This window comes from Phalacrocorax carbo, chromosome 5, assembly GCF_963921805.1.
Source record: "Phalacrocorax carbo chromosome 5, bPhaCar2.1, whole genome shotgun sequence".
In the NCBI taxonomy this organism is placed as follows: domain Eukaryota; kingdom Metazoa; phylum Chordata; class Aves; order Suliformes; family Phalacrocoracidae; genus Phalacrocorax; species Phalacrocorax carbo.
In genome coordinates, this window is record NC_087517.1 from 68,931,611 (window position 1) to 68,949,105 (window position 17,495).

General features: G+C 44.2%; 1 protein-coding gene across 2 annotated transcripts in view; it reads right to left on the reverse strand.

Annotated features, from left to right (window-relative positions):
• SHANK2 (SH3 and multiple ankyrin repeat domains 2) overlaps positions 1 to 16,290 on the reverse strand; it is a 364,507-nt gene extending 348,217 nt beyond the window's left edge. The window contains exons 1-2 of one of the 2 annotated variants that reach the window (XM_064452904.1): positions 16,136 to 16,290; positions 7,090 to 7,221 (exon numbers count right to left, since the gene is read on the reverse strand). The gene's annotated coding sequence lies outside the window, so the exon portion shown is untranslated. Of the gene's footprint in view, positions 1 to 7,089; positions 7,222 to 16,135 lie in introns of those variants that run through there. The other variant, XM_064452902.1, reaches the window with a different exon arrangement.
• Positions 16,291 to 17,495: the final 1,205 nt, after the last annotated feature.

Consider the following 17,495-nt stretch of genomic DNA (forward strand, 5'->3'; position numbering starts at 1 on the left):
TGCTCTTCTGGCTACGTGGAAGTAGTAAATAAAAGCAGGGAGCACAAAATAACTGTAAAAGCCACTCTTGGCAATCATCCACAGAGTAAGATCTGAGCAGTCTGACCTCTCTAAGCTATCCTGGGGTATTCCCAAGAGAGCTCTTCCTCCAAAGAACAGCTCTGGGTCTTATTTCCTACAGGGAAGGAATCACCAGCTGTCCACAGAGCTACATCAAATAGCAAAACTTACATCACACTCAGAGTGCTTCCAGCTTAATGTTCAGGAAGGTCTAGGAGAAATCTGAAGGGAGGAAAAAAGCTGGCTGCAGGGAGCAACAGGAGAAAGTGATGACTGGGTAAGAAAATGGCAGATTGAATATGAAGTTGATAAATATGAAGTGACATGGGCAAAACCAGCTCTACTCATACAGCAGTGGAAATTGAGCTAATAACTGCCATTCAAGACAGACAGTATTTTTCAAATGCCACTTTCATGTGCCGCATTCACAAGAATAACTAGAATATTAGGGAAGAAATAAAGAACAAAATAAAAGGTATTAAGTCACATCATAAATACATGAAATGCAGGTCCTGGCCCTATTTTTACCCTGTCTTCCTCTGCTTCCTCCCAGTCTTGAAAGGGCTAGGGTACAAGTAGAAAAGATACAGAAAGTTGGCCAAGAAAATAAATACATAGAACAGCTAGAATGCACATAAGGAAAAAATGTAGTGCAACTTTTTAAGGCTGGGGAAATTTTACTGAGAGGTACGTACCATTGTGAGTGCCTGGAGAAAGTAAACAAAGTACTTACTACCTCCTTTAATAAAAGGAGTAAGAAACAGCAAGTGAATCTCAAATACTCAAGAGACACCATGAAGTTGAAGAACACACTGCCACAGGTTGCCACCAGTGACCGAAGCTCAGCATATGTTCAAAGCATTCCTGCAGAAAAACCCATCAAGGGCTCTAAAGATATCGCCCCACTGCCTCAGCTGGGAGAGATACTATGAGCATTACGGCAGAACCACGAATTTAACCTATCCAACATTATCTAGTAAAAAATCTACTTTGGTACCATGTTAATAAGCCTAAGCCCACCTGCCATGGCCCAGTCTGGCCATACCTTGCACCGCAAGTCTTCTCTGTGTCTCTCTGCCCACCTCCCACCTCCACTTCAGCTTCCTCGCCAGCAGTGCGACGTGACTGGATGCTGTCTACACGGTACCTCAGCTCCAACGAGTCATATCTTTATACTTTCTTATTGGTATTATGTACGTTATAACATTACTGATCACAGAAAATCAGAAGTTAATATAGCGCTGAAAAGGAGTACAGAGAACATTCTCTGAACATAAATTTCACAGGACGCTCCCATGGAAATTACGGGCATGGAAATTATAACTACTTGATTATTAGTAGGAAACAGAAAAGTGAATAAACAGTATCAAGGGGAAAACAATAAGGACTAGTTTTATAGCAGTATTTTTCAGATAAATCTTCAGAGGACAAATCACAAGAGTAGCTTGCATGCCTTATTAGTACCAATAAATGCAAACACAATAGTAAGCAACACGAATTAAATATCATCACTAAGTGCTCACAGAATCAGTTGTTAATGACCTATTAGCATCATAATTAGTAAATTGGTTATTTATGCTCATTATCTAATGTTCAATTTGCAAACAATATCTTGAATAGCTTAAAACATAACATTATCAGTGAAAGTCCCACCTGAAATGTAATGTTTTCAATTAAGAGGTTACTGAGTTTCCCCATAATGCTCTAAGGTGTACTTTTGGAGTTCCTAGATGCTTTGAAAATCTGCTATCCATCGAGACATTGTTTCATAGAAAGAGAAGGAAAAAAAATCAGATTCTCTTCTCCCCAAATAAAGCGCAATTCCTAAGCACCTTCCAACAGCCGTCCTGCTGGCAATGCTTTGTTGCCCGCATTGACCAGGTTTCCTCACCACACCAAGCAGAGAACTGCAAGGCTAAGGTCAATACGTTCCCCAGTTCAACAGCATTCGGGTGTCATGGTCTGCGTTTAACCCAGTCCCACTCAGAGAGCACGAATGGAAACCTTTTTTGCATTGTTCCAAGAAGTCTCTTACACTTATTAGAAGCTTCATCTTGGCAGTCACGTGCTGCAAAGCCCACACAGTACAATATCCACTGTGCAAAAATGTACCTTACTTTTTAAGCCAATATACCAATTTCAACTAGAAGTTTCAGGTTTTAGCTCTCATGTTGCAGAACGCCATGAACAACAGTTCCACATACACTTAATCCACCACTTTCATGATTTTGAAAACCTCAGTTCTTTCTCATTCGGCCTTCTCCTCTCCAAACTGAAGTCACAGATTCTCTATTCTCCCTTTGTATCTTGTCCAACTCCACTACATCCTTCACGAGACGCAGCAATATATAGTATTAAAGAATTATGCCACACTAAGCGTTTACATAGCAGAAAAATAATGCCCTCAGTCCTCTTCTCAGGACCTTCTTGTTCACACCTAACACAATGTAGATCTCTCAAAATTAGAAACAGCATTCTTTAGAAGTACAACTTGTATATCATAATAGAGCAGGTGTTGGTCTGCAACTGAGCCCTCCATGGCGTAGGTGACACATAGATATCTGAGACCCTGAGAAAACAAATCACGTACTGACTTGAGTTCACCTGGTAACTGTTCTGCACGCAGGCTACATTATTGAGATTTAAATAAAACCCTGAAACACAAATGCTCAGAGGCCAGAATGGGACATATTGCAGTATATTTGCCCTATTCTTAAAGTCTTTCCCTAAGCATCAGATAATCATCAAATACAGACTTTCTAATAAAAAAAAAATATATAAACCGCTTTAAACAAAGTTATTGGCATCCTGTTAGGCCTTTTGCTGTAGAAGGATGACACAGCAGTATGTGAATGATGTACAGTTCCAACATATTTGAATTGTTGCTTACTAAAGGACAGCCAGCATTCGTGACAATCCCTATAACCAGGTCTAATGCAAATGTCCAGTAGCTACACACCACCCTTTCTCCTTAAGTCAGTATAAGCCCAGAAAGGTCGAAGGATGATAAATAATGTTTGACTTTCAGCTTCAATGCTCTGTGGCTCCTCTCGCTCTAGGACTGTTCTGCAAGGAGACCAGGCCTGCTCTGTCCACCCACACCCACCCTGAGCAATAGCTGCCCTGTCTTTCTCTTTCCCATACTTGCCTGGCCCGACAGTTTTTACAGCCTCTGCTTTTAACTGCCTGTTAAATTTCTGTTGAGAAAGGGAAAAAACCTTTATGGAAGATTCTGGTAGGTTACACTTCCCTTATCGCATGGCCACCAATGACATTTACAGCTGCAATCTCCACAGCAACTCTGGAATGTAATCCAGTAAATAAGAAATGCAGAGCGGTTAAAGGCTTTGTTTTCCTGGAAAGGGATAAAGTAGATGTGAATGCTCTGGGTAAGACAACCTAAAATCCAACTTATGCATTTCTTTTACCATAATAAAATTTCTAAAATCCTATTGAACCAACCTAACTTCGCTTGCAGCTCCTTTTCAGGGGTATGCCAGAAGAACTAAAATAACATTTACCTTGGTAAAACTACAAGTCAGCAGAAGCTCTTCTTCTGCATGCTTCTCTGATCTCGGGTTTAAATGTACTACACAAAAACCTTGTACCTTACTAATGCCTGACTTTGGGATCATTGTCATTGCTGTGGCTTGGGATGCAGTAGTTAAAAAAAAAAAAAAGGGGGTCCCAATGCACATAACTGCATAAACACAATTTTACTTTCACTGGATTTGAAACACATTTCATTTCAACCTTTTGAAGAAACTGAAAACAACTGTTCCTAGGCCACCACACTCTTTACAGAAACCCAAGCGTTTTACAAAGGACAGACCACACTAATGATGTTACTTAGGAGACCTCACTGAACAGTCCTCGGGGCAACACATTCCATCGTGACCTGAAAAATCACGACAACCTTTGCAATGGAAGAGAAGTACATGGAAATGTAATTTCAAGCATCCCAGTGAGTTTTACATATTGCCAGAAGTGACAATACCAGTAGCATCTCCATCTACCTCTGAGCAGCTCCAGCCAGGGAACGCAGGCATCCTGTTGGCATTCATCCGACTAAACAACTGGTCCGTGCACCTAGAAGGTTTCTTAACTAGTTTAGTGAATCTTCTGAAAGCATTATAATTCAGCAAGGCTGTAGGGACTTTGCCACACTCTGTCCTTTTTAAGAAAGTCTGAATTAAAGGCGTGTCCTCGTTATCAGCCAGTGCATTAATTAAATGATCCGCATTCAGAAACTAGAGCGGGAATTGACATCCCCGCCCTGTTCCAGACCACCAGTTCTCCCTGGCTTTGTAGCCCGTCCGTACTGGGTACATCCTCACTCCAGAAAGGACACTGGGGCTACATGTTCTTTTAGCAAAATGCTTTACACTAATGAACAAGTGATTTTGGTCTTCCTCACATACACAGGTGAATTAATGAAGAAATGCTGAAGAAACAATTAACTGATTATCATCAGCAGAAAAAAAACTAGTGTGTAACACTCAGGGAATAAATTTCTTCAGAGAAAAATAAATCCCGTTACACGTCCTCAGCTTCATAAACTATTTGCCAGAAAGCTTTTAGCAGATCGAATACCAGGCAAATCAGGGCCAAACGGACATCAAGGAGGTGTTTAGTGCATTGATTCTCTGCCCCCAAGAAAGATACACTAGGCCTAGGTATATCCCAGCAGCTCTCTCTTACTTGTTCTTACAAGCGTTCAGTGACCAGAGACTTTACAAGCTCCCTAAGATGTCTGAAACTAAAATAAACATTAACCAAATAACCCTCACAGCAACAGGTAGAGTACAAGATGTGACAGGCACTGTACCAGCCTCTCAGACTTTCACATGGCAGAAATATCAAGTATACAAGGTAGCCATGAAGCAAAAATGTACAAATGTTTTTTTTTCCTGCAGCCTATATGTCGGGTTACCTAATAAACTTGCTTCAATGGTTACAGGACTGTTTTTCTAAATACGCGATAGTATTCAAGTATTTCATACAAATTTACGTTAGCATGGTTTGAACTGGCAAAATTACACCCATGGAGGGCTCTGGAAATTAAAACAGCATTCTTTAAAAGTACAACTTGTATATCATAATAGAGCAGCTGTTGGTATGCAACCGAGCCCCCCATGGCATAGGTGACACATATATATGTGAGACCCTGAGAAAACAAATCACACCCAAATTTTATTATAGCAGGATTGTACATAGTGATTATACAGTTCTAGTGCTGGTTTGGGGTTTTTTACATTATGTTCAAGCCAGACAGCTTTCAAGGCAAAACCAATGTTCTCTACAGTATGCAGCAGGATGAAATCCCACCTGGTTAACACCTCTAGGTACTACTGGAGCACCAGCATTTTTGTCTGTATTTGCAACTACTGATGCAACGTCTGCCCAGTTTGTGAGAAAATGCCAAAGTTCATCTGTGGGTGAAGCATAGGGAGCACACTGAAAAGTAAGATGTTTAGGAAATCGTGGACTTGCACATCAGCCAGAAGTGCCCACAGGGACCCAAGCTCTCCCACTGATGTGATGCCACAGACTCAGTGGAAAGCAAGTCTAAAGCAGGAATTAAATTCATTGTTGCTCATTTCAATACCGAGCTTTATTTTCTTGTGGTTTTGCATCTGTGAATCTGATTCTACAATCGCAGAATTTCTTTACTATTTGGGGAAAGATGTAATATTTACATGGAAATCTGAAGTCCTTATCCCTTAACCAATATAAAAATATAACTATAAATAAAGGTCTATAAATATAAATAAAGGTCTAGAAAACAAGTCATCTTGTTCACTCTTCTGGTCACCAGTTGAATAGATGCCTTTCAGAGATGGCATATTTCAAAGTTTGTATATGTGATGCTCCTTACTCTAGAAACTTTTGAAAATATTATAATTCATAGTTACTTACTGAGATATTACAATAGGATGAACTGTTTACAAAAAAAAGAAAAAAATCCCAAATTTCCAAACTAAAAAGCTAAAGCCACCATCTAGTTCAAGCAGTTAAAAAAAAAAACTACCTTAGACTATTTTTTTGTACTAAGGATCTTTTAGAGACCTTGATATATGTTCTTCCATGTGGCATTTAAAGGCTGCTTCACAGTGCCTGCTCTTTGCGTTAACAGTTGCAATTTTTAGTCACCTCTAAGGTGGCATACGTAACTGACTTCAGCAGAGATGCTGACACCAGCTGAGGATCTCAAAGGAGGCAAAATAAACACTTTTGCTCCTCAAATGTTTTTCACAGGTTTTGAAGTCTAAAAATTTCACATTGCTTTGTTCTGCACTTCTGTTTTACAGGTGACTGACAAGCCAAGCAGCACTCATAGTGATACAGAAATGCTACTTTTCAAACCTGACTGTAAAAGTGCAAAGGCCAAAGTAAAAAGCAGAATTTGCAAAAGCTCAGTTCTTCCATGAAAACATTTTCGAATATTTGTTTAGGGGTAGTCTTCGCTATCAGGTGAACACCATGCTGATGGCAAGGCGACACACGCTTTTCTGGTTCATGCAGCAGGAGCATTTTAAAAGCAAAAAAAACCCCAACATGTTCTTCTTCTGTAGTGCTTTTTCAGCAGCCAGAAAAATGGTAAAATTTACTTCAGTTTTGCAGGTGGTGCCTGTGGTATTTACAAAGCACAGATAACACCTCAGCTACAGGCTGGTAAGCTGGCAGATATCAGAGGACAAACTGTAAAGATGGTATGCAGCGACTATCAGCAGCAGTGGGAGTTGGAGGAAACCTTGAAACAAAGGTCAGACTGCAGGAGAAGAGGGACGGCTGCCTCTGTCATCAGCTCTCATCCCTCACACGGTTGTAACTACACAGAGGACAGGAGTTGAGAAATCCCAGGCTTAGAGCCAAGGGGAAAAAGAAAAAAGAAAAACACAGAGAAAAAACAGCATCCACAGGTGTGAGAGAACTTCTGTGGGGTGAAAGGCCAGGAGTGATATTTAGCACTGACCTTGAGATCGCTGTACCCTCACATGAGAAGCCTCTCCCCCCGTATGACCTTACCTCGTGTCCAACAGCGGCGGCGTTCGTACGGCGGCTGGTGCCCACAAAGGCGAGCCTGCACACTGCTCCTCCCTCCTGCCGGGCTTGTGCTTTCCAATGGGGAGCAGATGGATCAGAGCGGATGTAACAGGGCTGAAAGTGAGAAACGGGAAAAGCATTACATTTCTGCAGGCTGTTGACTTCCCAAGCTGGTCAGGCCCATTCTAGAGAGGAGATGACAGCGAGTGCAGCGGCCAGCCTTCCACCTGGAAGCTCCTCAGATCCCCCCCTCTCAAGCCAGAGTCACCGGAGCATAAATGCAGATGTTTATGGGACACAGCAGCCAGGTCTGCCATTCCTGCCAAGCGGTCACCACTGCAAGCTCAGGCAGGAGAGAGAAACTCGCCCTGGCAGAGGTGGCTGAGCCACATGGAAAGAAGGGCCATTCTTCATTCACCAGTGAAGGCACTTAAACCACTAAAGATAGGTGAAATAAAACCAACCCTTAGTTAAATGTATTTTAAAGCAGTAAGGGCCTGTAAGCCGTTCAGTGCAGGCCACTATTTTGCCTTGGTTCCTGGCCCTGCTTTATTAGGATAGCAGATAGTGAAAAAACCAAAAAGGTGTCACTTTGCTTGAGTCCTCGCCTGGATCCCTCAGGACCCTCTCAGGACCCCACAGCTGACACATATTGCTGATCCTAATACAAATTACATGCTTATACACTGCAATTGCATGCAGTAGACAGGTAGACAGCCTTGCCTACCAAAAAACATCACCACTTCATTTTAAAATTTTCAACTTTTTCAGATCCAATCTGAACAGCGTATCAGTACGTGATAGGAGGGGCAACGACTGAGCCAAATTAAGGTCTTTAGGAACACATCAACTCTTGTTGCTCCCACAGCAGTTCCAGCTTCTGGGAGTTAATACAACACATTCTTCCTGAAGAATACATAAATCAACCAAGGATAAAGTTAAAGAAAAAATAATTGGCCAGTAGTCACATTTCTTTTTACTATTCCTAGGAAGAGACAATGGATAACAAAGGATGTGTGACTACCAGTAGTAGGAAAGGGTATCATTTTCTTGCTTATGTTTTTCAGGCAATAATATGCTTCAGAAAATCCTATCTTAATATTTCCTGGAGAAGACAGAAATTGAACAGTCCACTGCACTGATGGTAGGATCATTCTGCAGTCTTATTAAAGTAATGTATAATAACAAAACTAATAACAGTATACTACACCAAAGTCATGTCCCATGAGAATACTGTCTAATTGGATAGATATCATTTAAGAGAGACATAATGTTTCATACAGCTACAATCATTTCTAGTGTACTTAAAAATCTATTTTCAGAAATAATGGCTACAGACACACGCTAGACTAAATTAACGGGCCAAATTACTGAGCTTGCTACAGTGATGGCATGCTGCAAGGGGAACCTAATTGGAAAGCAGCAGGTCTAAAAGAGCTGTGGAAATCTTTCCACAGGTCAGTTACCTGCCAGTTTCAAATTTACTCTTACTGCTAACATCGAAGCCGTTAAGGACATGTCCTGGGAGTAACCTGTAGGCTGGCAAGTGGCACAAGTTCTATTACACTCCATTTTTCATCAGATCAGCTCTTTTGAAAGTCCCTCTCTGGAGAGGAGGAGAACAGCAGGCGTCAGATCCCTCCTCCCCATCTGTGGTGTGGCAGTGGGGCGTGACATGGGTGGGGGTGCCTCTGGTTTCATAACTTCATGAGAGGTATTATATGGCAAAGGAACTCAGTGCACTCTTTTTGATTCATTGAGAAAAAGGTCCACATGTTACAGTGATCAGTAAAAAATTTGAAAATAGTGGGGCAATGGGAAAATGTTAATACACAACAGTTTTAACCAAAATGTGTCTGTTAACCAAAATGCAACATAGTTTCCAGTGACAGACACATCACTCTCTTTCACTGGAAAAGCTGCTTTCAAAATATTCATATGAGGAACGTCAGCATAATTTGCTAACAGCCTACTGCACACCACTGGTTCTGCTATCAGCCCTCCTTTTAAAATAGGTTGATGGGATCTGAGCACAGGCTTTTCTCATTACAAAAGCATCTTTTTGTACCCACAAAAGTCATATCTCAAATTCTTTAGTTATATGCCTAGTTTAATTGTAGCCTACATTTTGGTTCAAAATTAGATTGGAGCTGGCGTACAACGCACTGTCAGTGACACCTTAAGCTACCAAGACGACTGGTCTAGATTTCTTATTAAAATATATTCTAAGAGGAGACACTTAAAATGTATCCCATGACGGGGCAAGTATGAAACTTCTACACTTAAGTCAGCATCATAGACTTTCAGCTGCAGAACTGACTAACTGGGACTTCTACAGCTAGCAAAGGAACTGAACACCAGTTCAATCAGAAACGCAGAAAGCCAAAGGGTGTATAAGACATAAAGCTAAATTTGGGAAGGAATTTTACATTTCTTATGGGATGGGAAACAGAGACTTTAGTTTTCGCCAGCAACAGAGATTCTTTTATGAGAAGGATTACATCCATGGCATTTTAAGGACTTTTTCCAACACTTTTCTTGTTGCTTTTCCACTGGTGATATGTCCCACATTGAGGTCAGCAAACACCTTCTACCTGGTTATGATTAACATAATGCAAGGCCTTAACTGCGATAGGCTTCACTTCTGGTCATTCCTCTCCATCTTTACTTTTCTGCTTCTTTAATATCTGTTGTCTTTGTTCGTTCTTCTCGCCTACACCTTTTCCCCCTCAGTACTCTAGCTGGGCTTGATTCCAGCTGGTACAACCCATCAGTGATCATCAGCTTTGTAAATGACCACGAAAGAGATCTCCCTACCTGAGACTTAACAATGTGAGAGGATGATCTACAGCAGTCACGAACTATTCAAGATACACAGACTGTTCTCATATCCAATGGTAAAAGTCATGAAGGTAGAATGGTTGGATGATTTAAAATATTTATATTGCAGTGTTAACACAAATTAAAGGAGGATTATCTTGATAATCAGAATAAGGTCTGTTGAACATGTTCTCTGTTATACTCTGGTGATTAATCTTTACGTTTTAAAGCTTAAACTGCTGGTTTCATAGCTTCACAGTCTCAATGTTGAACATAAAAATACCATTTAACTAACCATTTTTCTGAGGTTCGCTTTTAAAATTTACTCAGAGTAAATATCCTCTGTTTGTAATTGAAAGGATGTTAGTCCCAGAACTGTATTTCCATAACGACTACATCCTCATTACAATTTTCAAATTTTGTCAAGTACTCACTTGTTCTGCTGATATTTTGTCAGTAAAGTTTAATTAAACAAAAAGGCCGTGTGCACTATCAATCTGAAATTGCAACAAAGAACCTGTGTGCATGGCTAAGTACAACAGTGTTACCAAAACCTAAAGCAGAGAGATTTAGAATCTAAACGTAGGAATGAAGTGGTTTAAACCAATCATATATGACAACCCCTTCTACATGAAAGTGCAATAACAATTTCATAAGAATGATGCCATAGGCCCTGAACATTATGGCTATAGCTTTACTAGTAAACTAAGTAGGCCAGGGATTGCTTAAGCTGCTTAATTGCCTGCGCTCTCACTGCCGTGTTTTTTGCCTGCTCACCCTGGGATCCCAGAGAGTGAGTGCATGGGCACAACTCGGGCACTCAGAGACCCCAGGCTCCGTCCCCAACAGACAGTCTGGTCACCGCCACTCCGTTTGGGAAAGGAAGCGAGCTGTGCCATGCCATTTGGCCTCGGGGACAGAGAACAGCCACTGGCCTATTTTATTTCATTTTAAAGGCATGGTCTCTGGTGCTCTAAGAAGGTGTTGGCCCAACACTTATTGCATTGTTCAGCATCCCCTCATTAAGCATCCCATTGCTCAACCACGCATAGCTGTCAAGATCCTCGCAGCACGCTCACGCTGATGAGCACAATGCACATTCCCCCATATGCTACAACAGACCCCTGCACACAAGAAGAATAAATGCTCAGGAGTGAACATGGGTGCACTGCTTTCCCGTGCTTCTTCCCATCAAAGAGACACTGTAGCCTAGCTGGCTTCTAAACACTTTGCTGGTGTCCAAAAAAAGGGTTTGTTTGGGCTTTTTAAAGTGGGAGATCATAGACTGTTTACTTCCAATACAGAAAGTCGTTAGAAACAATGTTGAGCATGAAATACAGCTGCTGTATCTCAGACACCAGACAGAACCATACGCTAAATGTGTCACAGCAAAGAAAATCAAAATGCTTTTTCAAATACAGTTTGAACTAAAATCTGATCCACAGTTTGCCTTATGTTTTATCTCACCATTTATAAGTAGGACTTCATTTGTATCAACAGAAATGTTGCACACTGTTTTCCCCTCCTTCCTGAAAGAAGACATGTTAAAGCTGCTATATTGAATCATCAATAACAACTATACCACTATATAACAACATCAATAACGAAGTGGCACTTTCTGTTTGCTCCTAAGGGATCCAGAAAGTGCATTTCAAACCAACAGTATAATGCACTCCAGCAGCACGCAGTATTTGCAGTACTGCTGATAACCCTGTTTTCAAAGACTGTGAGTGCTTTCAGATAGGGATAGCCCTTATACGCTGTGGCATCTGATCCAAAGTAACCCTGTGCTGGCTTACACACTCTCTGACTTGAAGGCAGCCTATTAAAACAAGACCCGAGTTCTGGGCAAACGATGCTCATCAAGGGCTCATTTCAGACCCTAGGTTTTTAACATGAATTAAATCTCATCTAGTCATTCGTAAAGATAGAATGACTGTGTCAAATACACACGTTCAGCATCTCTGGGGTGTCAGTGACAATCACCTCCACTACGAAGCAAGAACCCAAGAATTTTTATTCTCAGCATCTCTGACATCAAGCAAAAACACTTGTGTAAACTGCTGGCAAAGCGCCTGTGTCGTATCCTTGTCTACCGATTGCTCCACACAGAGACTCACAGCCTGATCTTCCAGTTCATACACAAAGCTCTGTGCTAGGGAAACTGAAATCCAGGGTTTCCACTGCCTGCCTAGCTCCAATGACATTATTTTCTCCTGGTTTCCCTGTATTCCTCAAAATCTGCAAGTTCCTGTCCACAGGTATAGGTACGTTCTCTGAAATTTCTGGAACGTGTGTTAGATGCTGCGTTCCTAAATGATCACAAGATCAGTGCCGGCAAGTTGAGTCTAAGTATACACCATGCTAAGTTAGTTCATTCTTAAATAAAAAAGCAATGAAGCTTTTTATTGAAGTATAAAGACTGAAGAGAAAAAGCAGTTAGAAAAATCACCATCACCATACTTTTAAATGATTGTTCTTCCCCAGCTGAACTGAAAAATGCAGAAAGTAAACAGCAGTGCTGAAAGTAGTTTACATTTTCTTTAATTCTTGGTTTGTGAATTCCAGGTGCTATTTCTCAGGCAAGCAGGAAAATTTGATTCCAAAAACCACGATATTAGCATGACAGTGTTTTTTTCTGAAGTTAATGACATGCAAATCATTATGCATGTATTTACATTTTTGATTAGGACACGATTGAGAAATTAGAAAATAGAGCAATGATCCTCCTGTAGGTTTCAGCAAAGATGTTTCATATATGCAAGAGACATGAATAACTAACACAGAAGAAATAAGCAAAGGTCAAAAAAAAGTATTGAAAGCCTGAAGATAAATAAGTTGTCCCTACTATCCTTATCAAAGAGTTCACGCTATCTAGGGTGCATACTTTTTTAATTAATGGAAAACTAGTTTGATGGGAAGACCTACGTCACGCTGAGGCTCTACGGGGCTTCTCTAGGAACTCACAGTCCTGTTACACAGCCAATGCTCATCAAACCCCCCAACATAATAGTCTGACCTCAGAAGCAGCGAAATTGAAGTCTGCCAATGAAACTTAAGAAAGAAATTTGATCAAGGTATTGGAGTCTCCTGCATAATTCACTTTCTCTTCTTTGGACCACTCTTGGCTGATCTGGAGAAGGAGCACCATGCCTCGCAGTCCTCCTCGCATCCCAGATACCCTGCAGACACCTTATCTAAGGCAAATCCTAAAGGGCTAAAGCCACAGGACCACCCACTCCCAGAAACACAGTGCAAGGAGGAGAAGTACTATTTCCAAGATGCAAACTACTCGGAAAGTGCTGTGGCCACCAGCTGCGAGCAGCCCACAGCAAGAAAGAGCCAGGGCTATTTCTGAGAGGGGGATCTAAGAAGTAACACAGGGGTTACAGCATCTGAGCATTTTGTAAGCTGCAGGAAAACAGAAAGCTTGAATAACCTCAGCTGAGAGACAGAGAAGCACAAGTGTGGGGAAAAAGAAAAAAGCTCGGACAGAGGCAGGGGAGAATCAACCTAAAGAAATTAACAATTATTTTTGGTGGACCTAACAGCAGGAGAAAGCATGAGCGCTGTGGGATAAAACAGGGGCTATCAAAAGAGCTGGTCAGAATCAACACAAAGAATTTCTCAGATAGCCCTGACTCTCAGCCACACCTTCAGCTGCTTTTAATTCTACTTCACAGCAAAACACCTGGAAAAGGTGTGCAGGAATAATGCTGCCTTTGGCCAGTCTTCAAGCCTGGCTACCTAAATTCAGCTACTACTTTCTTCAGCTTAATTCTTCTAAACCATGAGACCAACTGTGGCTAGCGAAGAAATGCCAAAGCTGCACTGTAGTTTGGAGGTGCTGCAGAAAATCATTGCAGAGGCCTGGGTGGTGCTGATACCTAATATATGTAATATCATAGAGGCCACCAAACTTGGGACTGGGAAAAGTGATGTCCCTGTTCAGCAAGGGCCCCCTTTTGAGTCCATTTTGCCTCCTCCTCCAAAACTGGGAGTGCTTCTCCTAACTCGGATCCGGCTAACCGGCTCACCCCCTCCTGCCACTGCAAGGCATTGAGCTCAGATGGAGCACCAACGACATCTCTGGTTCCCTACACTCTGCTTGCACTCTGATTTGATTTCTGGGGGATTAACATATTTGGCCTAACTAGAATTCTTTGATTTTTAAGACAGAGATATGGGAGAATTAATGTCCTATCATGTCCAGGAGGGCAGCTGGGACTTCATCGTCTTGCGGGTGTGAAAGGCATACAGGTGTGTTTAAAACTCACCGCATTTCAGACATGCTGAGGACCTGCTAGCTTCCACTCAAATCCATACGCAAGCCTGAAAACTCCTGCGGTGGTATCCAGCAATGGAACCAAAAATTTAACAGCAGGTACTCCAGTTCACTACTTGAAGCTGCAACTTTTAAACAGAATGGAAGCCTGCAAAGGGTGGATGCATACTTTAACCCATTTTCTTGCTGTCTCCTATTACTTCCAAGCTGGGGGATGTGGAAGTCTCTGTTTCCCCACTGAAGATAGGAGGTGGGGTGTTCATCAGTGCCTTATTAAACCTGAAGACCACGCTCCAGGCAGACCAGGCAACAGCCACTGCTGCTTCATCTCCCTACTCCCTCCACAGCACTATTCTCTATCCTTCATTTCACAATGACAAGCAAATTAAGGCCACACTGTGCTAGGTGATACAAATGTGTTACAAGAGGAACATGAGACTAGAAGGACAACGTGGTTTATTGATTCTCATTCTTTGCAATCATGGGCAATTAGGCAATCACAAGTCTAATTCAGGCAGGTCCAGAGGAAATCTAATCCACTCACCAACACACAACAGGTTTTGAAATAACATTCTGTACCAGTAAAATAACACAGCATACCATAACAAACACCTAAAGACATACCTGTGGACCTCAGGAAGAAAGTTGGAAAGATTAAAAGTATTATCAATTATAATCTCTACCCTGAAGTACTTCCTGCAAATAGAGAAAAAAGTAAAAGCTGAAAAAAGCCCTACAACTAATTATATATTTATTCACATGAGAGATGAGGTACTGTAAAACCTACATTAAAGTCTCACACTGCTGAACTGCATTTCAGCCTCGTTACCTCCCAAGACTTCAAGTATTTTAACTTGTTGTTGCATTTTTAATATAAGCAAAGAAGAGCCATGTTACTTCACAGTTAAGTCACAACCTTGATCCACAAATAACTTTAAACAAAGATAGCATTTATTTTGAGAACCCTTTTTTTTTCCCCTGACAGAGACTCCCTTCAGCAAAGCAGGTTGTTCCGAGAGGAGTTAAAAAGAGCCAAGACCACAAGAAAGGTGAAAAGGAAGGTCTAAAAAGGAAAGGATGTAAAAACTTTCAGGAGAAGAATAAATTCACTGATGTATTCAGTTACTCACAGGGAGGTTTGGTGACTTCTCCCGTGTTAAAAAGCCAGGCCTACTTACACAGGTGCTTTGGACTAAGCATGCCAACAACTCACCAGCCACTGACTGAATTTCCCAGTGATTTTACTACTCCCGGATCCCTCAGGAAGCACTTTCCCACTACTCATACCCTGATCCCCTTTCCCACCTCATCCCTCCTCTGCCCGCCGCTCATACATACAGCGCGAGGGAAGGGCGCTTTGCTCCCAGCAGCGAGGATTTAGCATTTCCTACTTCTTTGCTTACTTCTGCCTTCCAGACCCTTTTTCTTCTATGTAAAAAAAAAACCTCAGGATACACTTGTACTCCCACAGCCTACCGCCCCCTCCCCCCCCCGGTATTTCAGACCCGGGTCCCTGCCTGCAGCCGGCCTGACCAGCCGCCGCCCCCTCACAGCCACACGCCCCCCTCATCCCCCCACCTCAGCACCCCCAAACCCGCCGCTTCATCGCTCCCATCCCCAGCCGGCGGCGAGGGCGGGAAGGCGCCCTCCGGCCGAGCGGCATCCCCCGCCCGCCCCGCCGGGCTAACCGAACTCCGCCGGCAAAACCAAGGGGCTGACGGGGAGCCCGCCCGCAGGCGCCTCAGCTTCACAGCTTTCCAGGGGGTCCCCCCGCCGCGGCAGCCGAAGCCCCCCGCCACAGATCCCCCGTTTCACCTGCCTCCGGGCCAGCGGGGCCAGCCACCGACCCCCGAGAGAGACCGGCGGGCTGCGGCCCCCGCCTCAGCAGCCACCCCACCCCACCCCACCGCGGCCCGTGCCTACCTGTCGCGGGACGGGGCGGGAAGCCGTGAGGGGGCGGCGGGAAGCCGTGAGGGGGCGGCGGGAAGCCGTGAGGGGGCAGCGGGGACAGCGTTCCCCTCACGCCCGGCCGCCGCCACCTCCGCCCGGGCTCGGCGGGGCCGCGTCTCCCCGAGGCGGGGAGCCGCCCCCCGCGCTCATAGAGGCAGTGCCCGCCTCGCTGCCCCGGCCGCTCCGCTCTGCTCCCCGCCCTGCTCCGCCGCGACCGAGGGAGAGGAGGGAGAGGCAGCCCCGGCGCTGCCCCCCCCGCCCGCCTCCCCACCGCCGGGCGCGTAACCTGCGCGGCAGCTGCCGCTGCGGCCCCGCGGAAGCAACAGGGCGAGGGGCGTGCCGCCGGGATACTTGCATTTTCGGCGGGGCTGGGTCAGTCCCCGGGGCCCGGAGGGCTGTCCGGCAGCTCCGCCACCTCCGATCCCTGCATACTCACTTTTCTTGTTTTGTTTTGTTTTTAGTTTTTAATCTTGCTCCCCTCCCTTTCCTCCGCGCCTGACCCTGCGTGCGCTGAGGGGATGCAGTGATGGATCCAAACCCTGTCAGCGCGGTGGGTGCATCCAAGACACCGCGTCCTCCTCGGAGCAACGCGGCGCTGCCTGCCTTGCAGCCAGGGGCACAGGCACAGGGCAGCTGCCTGCTGAGGGGCTCCGGCTGGCAACCACCCAACAGCTAACTCCACAGCTAGCAGGGATGACTTGCACGGCCGACGCCAGAAGTCAGAAACTTCTATTGACACATTGATTTCCTAGAGGGACGGAAGGCGTCGGGCTCGACCCATGAGGAGATCCAAGGGTGGGGTGGGCGCAGGGACCACAGATCTCAAGCTGAGGGGAAATCCTGGGTGGACATGTGGACGCAGATGCAGCGGGGAGCGCCCAGGCAATGTGGGGGACTTGCTCATCTCACGCGTTGCAACCGGGCGCGTGCTGCTGCGGTTTCTCCCCGTCTTCCCGGACATCACGCATCTGCATCCAGGGAGCGGCTACGGCTCGACAGGTAACACCAAACACACCGCAGCTGGGCACGGCACGGGCTGAATCTCCGACAGCTCGCTTTGGTAGACGCTCACTTCTAGCTGGGATCACGGCCAAGCCACTGAAAGGATTTATACACGAGAACCGCAGTTGGGGTCCTTGATGGATCCAACAGAGTCAGGACCAGTACCCGGTAAAATGTTGTTCTAAAACAGCCGTATCTTTGACTGTTTTTATCCTCAAACCCAAGCACCACCAATTTCTGATCAATAAAGGCACTTAGTGCGAATTTCAAGTTTTCCATGCAAAAGAATGGGTTTTAGGCTACCTGAAGAAGTCAGCCCTTAGGCACAATT